The sequence below is a fragment of the Saccopteryx bilineata genome, unplaced genomic scaffold (assembly GCF_036850765.1).
Source record: "Saccopteryx bilineata isolate mSacBil1 unplaced genomic scaffold, mSacBil1_pri_phased_curated manual_scaffold_99, whole genome shotgun sequence".
Taxonomy (NCBI): domain Eukaryota; kingdom Metazoa; phylum Chordata; class Mammalia; order Chiroptera; family Emballonuridae; genus Saccopteryx; species Saccopteryx bilineata.
The window spans coordinates 2,754-14,530 of record NW_027095516.1 but is presented as its reverse complement, the minus strand read 5'-3'; the positions used below and the strand labels follow the sequence as shown (position 1 = coordinate 14,530).

The 11,777-nt window shown below is 48.1% G+C and overlaps 1 pseudogene; it reads left to right on the top strand.

Moving 5' to 3' along the window:
* Window positions 1–3,541: 3,541 nt before the first annotated feature.
* Window positions 3,542–10,078, top strand: LOC136318380 (speedy protein E4-like; annotated as a pseudogene).
* Window positions 10,079–11,777: the final 1,699 nt, after the last annotated feature.

The following is an 11,777-nucleotide window of genomic DNA, read 5'->3' as shown; positions in this document are numbered from 1 at the left end:
GCCCGCACAGCCCGCACCCCATAGGCGGCAACGCAACAAAACATGTCCAACCTGTCACACCCTGACCTGGTCGCTCAACTTACAACCAACACATAAGTGTAGGAACCACGGACAGCGCTGATTTGGGCACCCACACCAAGCATAGCACCGTGGCAGTGAGCGTGCAAACACACACGCACGCACACACGCACCTTGAGGTGCACATGCGCTGGAGGACACGGAAGTCCACCTGCACGCCCGTTCAAGTGTAGATAGATGGACACTTACCAGGTTCGATGCCCCACAGCTCTACACGCCAACATGTTAGGGGGCATCTGAATACCCTCCACCTCATCCAGCCTTTGAGGGGAGCTGAGCAGAGAGGTCTCCCTGCCCTGACCACGGACACGGGTTTCTCATAGATCTTCACTCCTGATAGGGATCAAGGAAAAGTGTCCCTGTGTGATTGTGTCCTGCAATCCTGTCCTTTCCTTACTTTGGGACCTTTCCTTTTATTTTAGCTTAGTTTAGTTTGTGACAGAGATAGAGAGAGAGAAAGGGACAGATAGGGACACAGGGAGTGAGATGAGAAGCATCAATTCTTCGTAGCGAGTCCTTAGTTGTTCTTTGCTTTCTCATGTGTGCCTTAACGGGGGTGAGGGAAAGACAAGGACATCAGATCAAAGGACCCCTTGCTCAAGCAAGCAACCTTCCACTCAAGCTGGAGAGCCTTGCTCAAATCACATGAGCCTGCCCTCAAGGTTGCAACCTCGGGATTTCAAACCTAGGTCCTCTGTGTGCGTCCCTGTCCGACGCTGTGACACCACCTGGTCAGTGTGGGACCTTTCCTTTTAAAACCGAGATTCCCCCACAACCATGCGAAGGGAAAGGTCAGTTATACCGTGTCCACTTACTGGGAGAAGCTTCACTGAAACAGTACGAATCAGGAAAAGCCCAGCGGTGACATAAAGTCCTATTACCACTGTACAGATGGTGTCTCCAAGGAAGGAAAGATCACTCATATAAAAGTTTGCTAGATTACATGACCAATGCATTAAAAGTGTAAAAAAATTAGAAAGTACAGAGTGGCCTGTGCCTGAATTCTCACTGATGCAAGGCTGGAATGTGAGTGACAGTGGCCCCATCTCGGGCCTGAGCCAGGAAACCTGCAGGTTGCATTTCCAGATGATCTTTTCCATTTCCAGCAGGTAAAGGATGGGAGCTGCGCCCAGCACCGTAGAAGGAAGCCTTGCGGTGAAGATGAGCAAAGCGCCATCAGCCTGGGTCCCGGCCTCCAGTTCTCACCTCCACTACATGCACTAACCAGTGCTCAGTGGATTTCCGGGGTGCCCTCTGCACCCTACTCCCCTCTAGTTCTCTGTCCTCAAACTCCAGCTGCCATGCGCCCTCAATGCCAACACTGTCCCTTCAGCTCAGATACATGCTGAGCTCCCCCAGAGCCTCCTCCCAGTTCCGAGGCCGGGACTCTGTCTGGGCAGGGAGCTGGACCCTCTCAGGGCTCACTCTCCCTCCAAATGGCTAAAAACTGTCTTTTCATGAATGTTGCCCATTTTAAAAGTTTGTTTGAGCTGGGACAGAAATCTGGACCCCGTGATAATTTCCCGGCTAGAAGCAGCAGGTGTCCACCTCTTACTGTGGCTTCATTAAGGTATTTAGAATATAAATCTTTCTCTCTTTTAATAAGTAGAAAATGCTAATATTTCCCCCAATTTGTCTTCTACTTTTCTAACATAATTTCCTAACTTTAATTATATGCCATGTGCACATTTATTTTTGTGTGTGTTCAAATCCTTCTGCTTTCTCTTCCTACTTTTCATCCTTTTGACATTGACCTTGACGAAGCCTTTCCTGCCCTTCATTAGTTTCCTGTGTTTTCCCTGCTTCTGTCTTCTCTCCAATGCATCAATTCTATTAGCATAACTGGTACCTGTCTTCAAAATTTGTGAATCAGTCTCCTCAAACTCAAACTAGATTTCTAAGGGTTGACCTTATAACAGGGTGGGACACCTGTCATCATGTGGCAGTGCCCTCCCCACTGGAGGGGTTCCTAGGACAGCCTGGCCTTGGAAGCTGTGGAGGAACCCCGGGTGGTGCACCTGGTCTGAGACCTCAGCCAACTCGGAAATCCCTGAGTGCAAACAACGGAGACACCGAGTCCCTGCACCTCACGGGAACACATTCTTTATATTTACAGCTTTATCAAGGAATAATTAACATAAAAACATACTATTTACTTTATAAAATATTTTTATTTATTAAATTAATTTGAACAGGGTGACATTGATCAAGTGTACATAGATTTCAGGCAAACATCACTCTATCATTTGAATAGGCAATTATGTTGTGTATCCATCACTGAAAGCCAAATCACCTTCCATCACCTTATATTAGTTCCTTTCTACACCCTTACAGCAACCCAGGCCCCGACATCACCGTCCCCCTGGTAACCACTGCACTCTTGTCTATGTCCATGAGTCTCAGCATTCTATCCAACCTATGTGTGAAATCATACAGTTTTCAACTTTTTCTGATTTACTTATTATACTCAGTATAATGTTCTCAAGTTCCATCCATGTTATTGTAAATGACCCGATGTAGTCATTTCTCATGGCTGAGTAGTATTCCATTGTACAGATACACCACCTCTTCCTTATCCAATCCTCTATAGAGAGGCTCTTTGGCTGTTTCCTTATGTTGGCCTCTGTGAATAATGCTGAAATGAGCATGGGGGTGCATGTGTCTTTACGTACCAATGTTTTCAAGTTTTGGGGTAGATACCCAGCAGAGGGATTGTTGAGTCATAAGGTATTTCTATTCTTAATTCTTTGAGAAACCACCATACATTCTCCCATATGGGCTATATTGATTTACATTCCCACCAGCAGTGCCCTCACACACTGCTGGTGGAAATGTAAATTATTTTATAAAAATATTTTAGAGAGAGACAGATACACAAGAAGAAAGAGATGAGAAGCATCAACTCATAGTTGCATCAACTTAGTTGTTAATGGACTGCTTCTCCTATGTGCCAGGGCAGAGCTACTGGCATCACACAGAGAGGAGCTGTCTGCTGAGGACCTCATTCGCTGGAGGAGCAGCTGATTGAAGAAGAAGAGAGGAACCCCAGCACCCAAGATATTTACTAGCAAGGGTTTGCCAAAAGGTTTTCCTATGTGGAGGACGGGTTGGCAAAATTTCAGGCTGAGGACCCAGCGATGACAGATTCAGAAAGGTCTACAGAGCTGTTTGGATGCCTTGCAATGCTATAGGCAGATTTTGGGAGAGAAGATGTCATCAACCTTCCAGACTAGCCTGGAACAATGTTTTAAGAGGTAGAGAGGCCTGCAACAGATCCTGTACCCTCTACATCAGCTGCCTCTCCAGATGAAACACCTGAGGTATAGGCAGAATCATCTCCAGCGTGTCCTACATGTTCCTTAGGCAATCCTGATTCACCTGACCCAGTGTCTCCAGCACCTTCTGCAGGTTCCCTGTCTCTCCAGCTTCCTCCTCCCAATAAGTCACTCTCTCTCACCTCACAATGCCCCTTCCTGTGCGCAAGCCAATCACAGGGTTAAAGGTAAGGAATTTTTACACTCACTTTTTGGAATTTTTCCTGTTACTACAGTACAGTGTACAACAGTACAATATATTTATGTCATTTTTTTTATACCTGTGGCTTAGTTGTGTTTTTATGGACTAGATTATGATTTTATAACTGTGTTGGGATAGGTAAATGACTTAGGCTAGAAAGGGTTTCGACTTACACAAAAATTTGGGTCACATCCCTGTTATAGGAACTGAACTGTGTTATAATCTGAGGATCGCCCTGGACTGTTTTCTGGATAAACTGATCTGACTTTACTCATTCTTGGTACAGCCCAATTGGAAACATGTGATCAAAATTAAAAAATATAAGTTTGGGTACATTCTGAATTCCTCATCAAAGTTCACACAAAGGATCAAAAACAAGACTCAGAACCAAGAGGTAGAAATAACCCAACTGTCCATCAGCTGATCCTTGGGTAACAAAATGCACCCTATAGAATGGATATTATGCAGTTTTAAAAATGAAAGTAATTCTGACACATGCTACAACATGGAGGAAGCTTAAGGACATCGTGCTGATGAGTGAGCCAGAAATAAATGGACAAATACAATATCATTTCACTTATATGAGGGCCCTAGAGTAGTCCAACTCATAGGGACAGAAAATACAATGGTGGCTTCCAGGGGCTGGAGGAGAGGGTAGAGAGTTAGTAGTTAATGAGTCCAGAGACTCAGTTTGGGAAGATAAAACGTTCCAGAAATGGACGGTGGTGACTGTAGCACAACAATGTGAATGTGCTCGATGCCACTGAATTTACCCTTAAGTGTGGTGTACATAGTAAAATTTTTATGTTATTTTACCACAAAAAGTGAAGATCAAAGGAAAAATGGAATGAATGAATGAATGAATGAATGAATGCAGGAAAGAAGGAGGTGTGACAACAGCATCTTACTGGAGGTTTTCTCCATTCTAAGCTACTGATCAGTTGGAAGAACGGTGTGCTCACATAAAATCCAGAAGAGTTTAGACTCTAGGTTTACCAAAAGTAAACAGTTTGAGAGAAATAATGGCCAGTTGTGAACCAAGTTTCTAGTCTGAAGACCAGAGCCCCCAGCCTAGATCCTCAGGGTACCCCCTGGAGGTGAGAGTGCTTGAAGTCTTGCCAGGACCGCCAGGTGAGGAAACTGTGGACAGAGGAGATTTGAGAGGGCTGACCAGTAAGGAGGAAGGGAGACCTGTGAGAGTGTGTGTGAAAGGAGAGATTCAGAAAACCAGAAGATTACAGGAGCTGGGGACAAGGATATTGCCTTGAAAGAAAAGCCTGGGAAGCAAGGAAGGAGGGTTAGGAGATGAGACCCCAGCATGAGAGATGGGAAGGGAGGAGACAGTGGAGAGTTTCTTTGATTCCTCTCCAATGGGAGAAATGATCTCTAACAAGGGAGAGTTTGAGGACAGAGATGTAGAACAATGGCAGGATGAATGGGAGGGGGGACGTGGACTCCACCAAAAACAAAGATGGAGAGATGGCTGGGGAGAAGGCCAGTTGTCTGTGACACTGGAGAGGATGGATGGGTTTGCTCATTGGGGGTAGGGAGAGAAATAGGTGGGATGGAGTGGGGATGGGTTTAATGGACCAGTAGCTGAATTCCAAAGGCAATGACTTTATATTGTAGCCTGGTTTCTTTCCTCAGCCCCCCGTGTAGATTCCAGACCCCAACCTCAGTCAGCTGACAGGAAGAGAAGAGGAAGAGGGAGGGGTCAACAGAGGAGGAGAGAGAGGAGTCTGCCCCTGGGGCTCAGGACGTCTGGGACATGGACACGCTGTGTGGGCTCAAGATGAAGCTGAAGAGGCACAGGCGGTCTTCAGTGCTACCCGAGCACCATAAGGCCTTCACCAGGCTGCTCGGTAGGAGGGGACCCCGGAGAGCACCCTCCAGTCTATCCTTTAAAAATGTATTCATGTAACTACTCTTTTCCAAAAGAAAAGGATTGCACTGCTAATTGGTAAGGTCTCTCTTCCATGAGAACTCTGTATTGATCAGGAACATTTACAAATGATACAGGGTTAGGCTGGACTATAAAAGGGTCTGCACTTGGGATCAGAAAGCTCGGTTTCAATTGTACCTCTGAGACTGGCCTTGAGAATCTAAATACCTTCATCTGTAAGAGGAGATAAAGCCATCTTCCCACCCTGATGTGACTTTAAATTGAGACAATGACTGAGTGTTGTGGCATCAGCATGGGTACATTCATGCACGATGAGGGAACATGTCACTCAGTCACCCCAGACTGGGTAAATGGGGGTGGTGGTCACCACTACTCCCTGGATCAGGGCACAATATGCTCTGTCCCCCTTCATATCAGCCTCCCCCTCAGTCACAATCCCGAAACTTCCCCAAGCGGGACATGGTTCCCTCTTTGCCTGCAATGCTCCTATGGCAACCCTGTTCTGGTCAAGCTAACATAAGCCCTCTTTTCATAGAGGATCCTGTCATTAAAAAATCCCTGGCCTGGGACAAAAATTTGATGATCTCTGACAAGGTAGGGTGTTTCCCTGCTCTACCATCTGTCCTCGGGCACAGAGAGCCTTCCGTGCCCAGGGTTCTCTCTCCGACCTGATGCCTTGTCACCGCTTCCCCTCAGGGACCAAGGGGTTCTTACAGTGTGGATGGGGGTAGGGAGTGGGGTGATAGGAGTGTGTGTGGGGTCCCTGCCACTAGGATGGCTCCTCTGGGATCAGAGCCCAAGGCTTGTCCCCATGGTTGTTAGCACATCAGGTCTCCTCACAGTGCCTGGGGACTCCCCTCTGCTCCAGGTTTTCAAAGACCCTCCTGACGCCAGAGGTCCTAACACCTGCCCTGAACACTCAGCACTTGCCATCCTGGGAGCATCAGCCTCTCCCTTATCCCACTGCACTGCCTCTTTCATGGTGTGAGCCCTCTTTTATGTATGTATTTCCCTCTTTCCCTCAGTATCTGCTGTCCATGGTGATACCTTATTTCAGCCGCGTGGGCCTCTACTCCTGCCAGTACCAGCGAATTCATTTCATCCTGGCCCTGTGAGTATTATGCTTAATCCCATCAGTCAATATCCAAACCCTAGGAGTATGGAGGGAGGGGAGTGGGTCTCTGACTTTCATCTTTTTTTAACCTATTTGTACTGTTCAGTTTGTGTACAAAACCATTAGGATTGTAGTAAAAAATGGTAATGTTTTTTACGGTGTTCTTGGCAGAACCCAACAACCCAAATCTCAGGTAAAAGGCTGAACAAAGCAGCCTTAGACAGACAGCTCGGTTGGTTAGAACATTGTCTGGAATGGCAGAGGTTGCTGGTTCGATCCCCAGTCAGGGCACATACAGGAACAGATGTTCCTCTCCCTGTCTCAATCTCTCTCTTTCTCTCCCCTTCGCCCTTCCTCTCTCTAATATCAATAAACATTTTTTTAAAGCCTAAACAAAGCAAAAGAAAACATAGAAGCCTCTAAAGAAATGACACCACCCTGCCGCCAAGCAAACAGGCTTCAGACTCACCATTTCCAGTTCCTCTCTCTCCCTCTCTCTCTCTCTCTCTCTCTCTCTCTCCCCATCTCTCAGCCCCCCCATAACAATACCAAATATAAGGGTCTTCCTCCTCAATTCAGACCTCAATTAAATAGCACATTTCGATGTATGTTAAAATTCCCCACGGGGAAGTGTCTTACTGTCTCTCTGAATATCCTTGCAAATCACAGGTTAACCAATTCAACCTGCCACTTTCCTCCTCCTCCAGCAATTTCACTGACTAATTTTATTCTAAATCAAGGCAACAGTTTTCAGTTTGAATTCTAGTCTTTCTGGTATCTCCATCAAAGTTGCCTATCACACCAATATTCCATTCTTTGTTTCAAGGCTCCACCGAACACCTTTCCTTGTGTTTTTATAGCCTATTTTCTGTCTAGGTATTTTTAAACATCGATATCTGAATAAAAGACCTATTCTTTTTTTCTCTCTCTCTCTTTGGTATTTTTCTGAAGTTGAAACGCGGAAACAGTCAGACAGACTCCTGAATGCGCCCGACCAGGATCCACCCAGCTTAACCACCATGGGGCAATGCTCTGCCCATCTGGGGCGTTGCTCTGTCACGACCAGAGCCATTCTAGCGCCTGAGGCAGAGGCCATAGAGCCACTCCCAGCGCCCACGCCAACTCTGCTCCAATGGAGACCTGGCTGTGGGAGAAGAAAAGAGAGACAGAGAGGAAGGATAGGGGGAGGGGTGGAGAAGAAGATGGGTGCTTCTCCTTTGTGCCCTGGCCTGGAATCAAACCCGGGACTCCTGCACACCAGGCCGACGCTCTACCACTGAGCCAACCAGCCAGGGCCAAAAGACCTATTCGTAAAATCAATTCAAACACCAAAATCTTTGGATACCATCTCAGTCCCACTAACCTGCATTCCAGTAGCACTCTAATTAAAATTCCATGATAATGTGCTATTTTGAATTTATAATTTCTAATGCCCTCCCCTTTCCTTTCCCAATCTCATTAGACTAGAATCCTGTTGATGGAAGCACTTGTCAATAGATCAATGGCTTCTTAAAATAGTACTATTCTTTTCATTTTGCAGATGCTTAAGTTATATTGAGTCTGAGATTGTCAGCTTTGCTCTTGCTCTGAGACAAAGCACTCATTCTATGAAAACTTATAAACTGCATCTCAGTGCCACGGAATATGAGGGGAAGAAGAGAATTCAAGAAGCGTTCTTGAGTTAATGCACTAACACAGCAAGTCCTGTATGAGTCATTTGGTAGGAAAGCGGTGAATACAGTAAGGACCAGTCAGGGCCGCCCACGGGAGCAGCACAGGTACTTGCACTATGGGGAGACTGGTGCGTGCGCACACAGCAGGTTAAAGGGAAGGGGCCGGCTTCCCTGTTGGATTTTATGTTCATCATCCAGGTATGAGAAGTGTCTTTCAGGTCCCTGCTCAGCAGTGGTTTCTTGAAGACTGGGTGGCACCCTGTGACACTGGATAGGGCTCCCGGAGGTCCTGTCCTTCCTAGGCAGCTGTCCTTGGCCAGGGGTCTTTCTTGTCCTGTTCCTGACTGGCCACCTAGTGTCTGTCCTCAGCTACCTGGCTCTGCATATGGAGAATTGCCACGCCCCTAAGCAGGACATCCTTCCCTTCCTCTATGGGAACACTACTGCCCCCAGCGCCCCTCGTTCAATAAACTGCGATTCCAGTTCCTCCGCTCCATGGGCTGGAGGCGTGGGTCTCCCGGGAAGAGTGTGAAGAGGTAGGTGGCTGTGGGGACTTGGCAGAGGCGGCCACATTGGAGACAGAAGAGATCATGGGGTTCAGCTTTGGGATTTGGGGCTGAGACAGAATTGGGGGCTGGACAAGGGGAGGGAGAGGGTCCACCTGGAGACTCATCATCTTCTCAGGGGGCCGGTTCTCTTTCCAGATCCAGGCTTTGGATCCAGAGCTCTGGGTGTGGGGGCGTGATCGCACCCTCATTTCTGAGGCCACTGAGGCTAAGGTGGGTCTGAAGGGAGGTGGTTTCTGTCTTTACAGATACAGAAGAAATGATTTGTTGTCTGTTTAGGAAATCCCAGCAATCCGATTGGTAGACCCTCGCCCATCGCCCTGCCCCACTTGCCCTTCCACACACTGTGAAGTGGACCCGCCTGGCACACAGCCAGGCTCTAACTCGCTACAGAACACAGGCTGACGACCAACACACATGCACCTTGGTGGCATGTGTGTCAGACTTCATGATTAGGATAAAATCATTTGATCCAAAGTAACAGAGTCCATATATTATTAGCTTTTTGAAATATTGAGTTTGTATGAAGTGAAGAAGTTTCCCATTTTCTAAATCTGTTGTGTTTTAACTTTCTGTTGTTAACTCCCTCAGGCCTTACATCCCTGAGGAATCCCAACAGTAGGAACTTATCAACAGCAAGAAAACAGTCTCTATATCCAAACATATGACACACATCGTGACTGCCTATATTCTCCTCCAAATATACCCTCAAACAAATGGCTATGGCCGTGTCACCGGTACGTTCTTCATCTCCCCTGGCCCACCAAGCTCTCCTCCTGCACAATTACACATCTCACCCTGAAAGTTTACAGTCAAGGAAGTTTGTCAGAAAGAGGGGAGTTTGAGAAGAACTAGCTCCAGCATGGCTTGCTACAACAGACATCTTCTAGTGACTGGTTTGGGCACAGGATTGAGGAAAGATTTGGTTTAAATCTTGGGAACTAGCTTTCTTAGTCCATTCTGGCTGCTGGGACAAATAGCACAGAATGAGGGACTTACAAGCAGCACACATTTATTTCTCACAGTTCTGGAGGCTGCAAGTCTGAGATCAGGTGCCAGCACAGTCCGGCTCTGCTGAGGAACGTCATCAGCTCTGCAGTTGGCTACCTTCTCACCATGTCCTTACACACTGGAAGAGATGAGGCACCTCTCTGGGGTCTTTCAGGAGGGCAATAATCTCATTCAAAAACGCTATACCCGACCTGTGGACAAGATGGCGCTGGAGTAGGCGGACATACCAACATCTATCTCCCAGAACCAAAGTGGAATACAAACTAATTTTTAGAACTATCATCTGGAAAAACCAACTTTGGACTAAACTAAGAGGTCTCTTCAACCAAGGAACACTGAAGAAGCCACACCGAGACTGGTAGGAAAAGCAGAAACGCAGAGAGGGCTGTCCAGCTCCCCGGAGCGAACGGCAGCAGGGAGAGACTCGCGTGGCGGGAAGTGAGTTTAGCAGAGGGGGAAGGGTCCTGAGCCCCAGGAACAAAGCCCCAGCCTGTAGCCCCAGAGCCCAGAAGAGGCATAAGGACAGTATTTAGCTGGAAATAAGTCAGGATACTGTTTGTGAGAAAGAGTCTGATTTCTCAGACCCAGGATCCTTCTTAAAGGAACCGCGCAGAACATCTCTCTCACAAACACTCACCCGGGGCTCCAGGGGATGGAGGGAGAGAGGCGAGGACCAGAGTAACAGGAAGAGAGTGTAATCTAGGAGGCACAGGGAGAAACATTTTGGGATATAGCCACCCTAACCCCTGGGACGAGTCACTCCCCAAAGCTGAAGTAAGTATTTCCCCCCGGAAACAGCAATACCAGCAAAGGGAAGCAGGAGAACAGCCAAACAAGCTCCCCCGTAGCACTCAGAGCAGAGTCGCATAGAAAGAGGGAGCTTTTGGGTCTACAGCAGTGAGTCTGAGGGTCTGAGCTGCAACGCCCCCACCGAGCGGCTGAGGGCTCGCTGGAGGGCCGGCGGCAGCGGGAGACAAAAGCGCGGTTCTGCTGGTAGGGGCAGAAGCCAGCTGGCCACCACTGGGCTCAGGTGTGAGCTCAATCTTGCCTGGCTGGGGGAAGGGGGCATGCAAAAGTGGTCAAACTCAGCTGCCGGCAGCCTGTAATCCAGCCTGTGGGAGAAGGGCGGAACCCTGGAAAGGGAGGAAACCAGCCCCAGAGCAAGGGCAGAGGAGCACAGCCCCACCCCGCCCATGCAACCAGAGCTTGTGGTCTGATTTGGTAGCCGGCTCCTCCCGCGGGGGTGGAGCCAAAAGCCCAGAAGAGGCGGAGTTCCGCTACTGAGCTGAGCTTGGGCACGCATTCCTGCCCGGTGGTACAGCCAAGGCTAGCAGCCGTTCCTCGAGCGGGCTCCTCCTGCAAGGGCAGGGCGAAAGCCGGGAAACAGGAGGAGACCCGCAGCTGAGCAAAGGTGCTCGCCAGTGCCCTCAGGACCGAGCATAACGTCACACACGGGGGCGGGGCAAAGGCCAAGGCCACCAATGCTTGTACACCTGAGCGCGTGATCACAGCCACTGCCGTGAAGAGAAAATGCGGAGGCAGAGAAATACAACACAAATAAACCCAGAGAAATCCCCAGAAAAGGACCTAAGTGAATCAGATATAACCAAATTAAGCAGGAGGAGTGTCCCACTGCACGGGGAAGTCGAATCAGGGACACCTGATCGACATAGAGCTTGAGCTCTACTGGGACAACAGATTACCTAAACCCTGATTAGAACTGACTGAGAATTTAAATAGACTTTCTATCTGGAGAGTTGCCTTTTTGAAATGTGACATCCTGTCTCTTTCTCTCTTTTTTTTTTTTTTTTTTTTCCATTTTTCTGAAGCTGGAAACAGGGAGAGACAGTCAGACAGACTCCCGCATGCGCCCGACCGGGATCCACCCGGCACGCCCACCAGGGGCGACGCTCTGC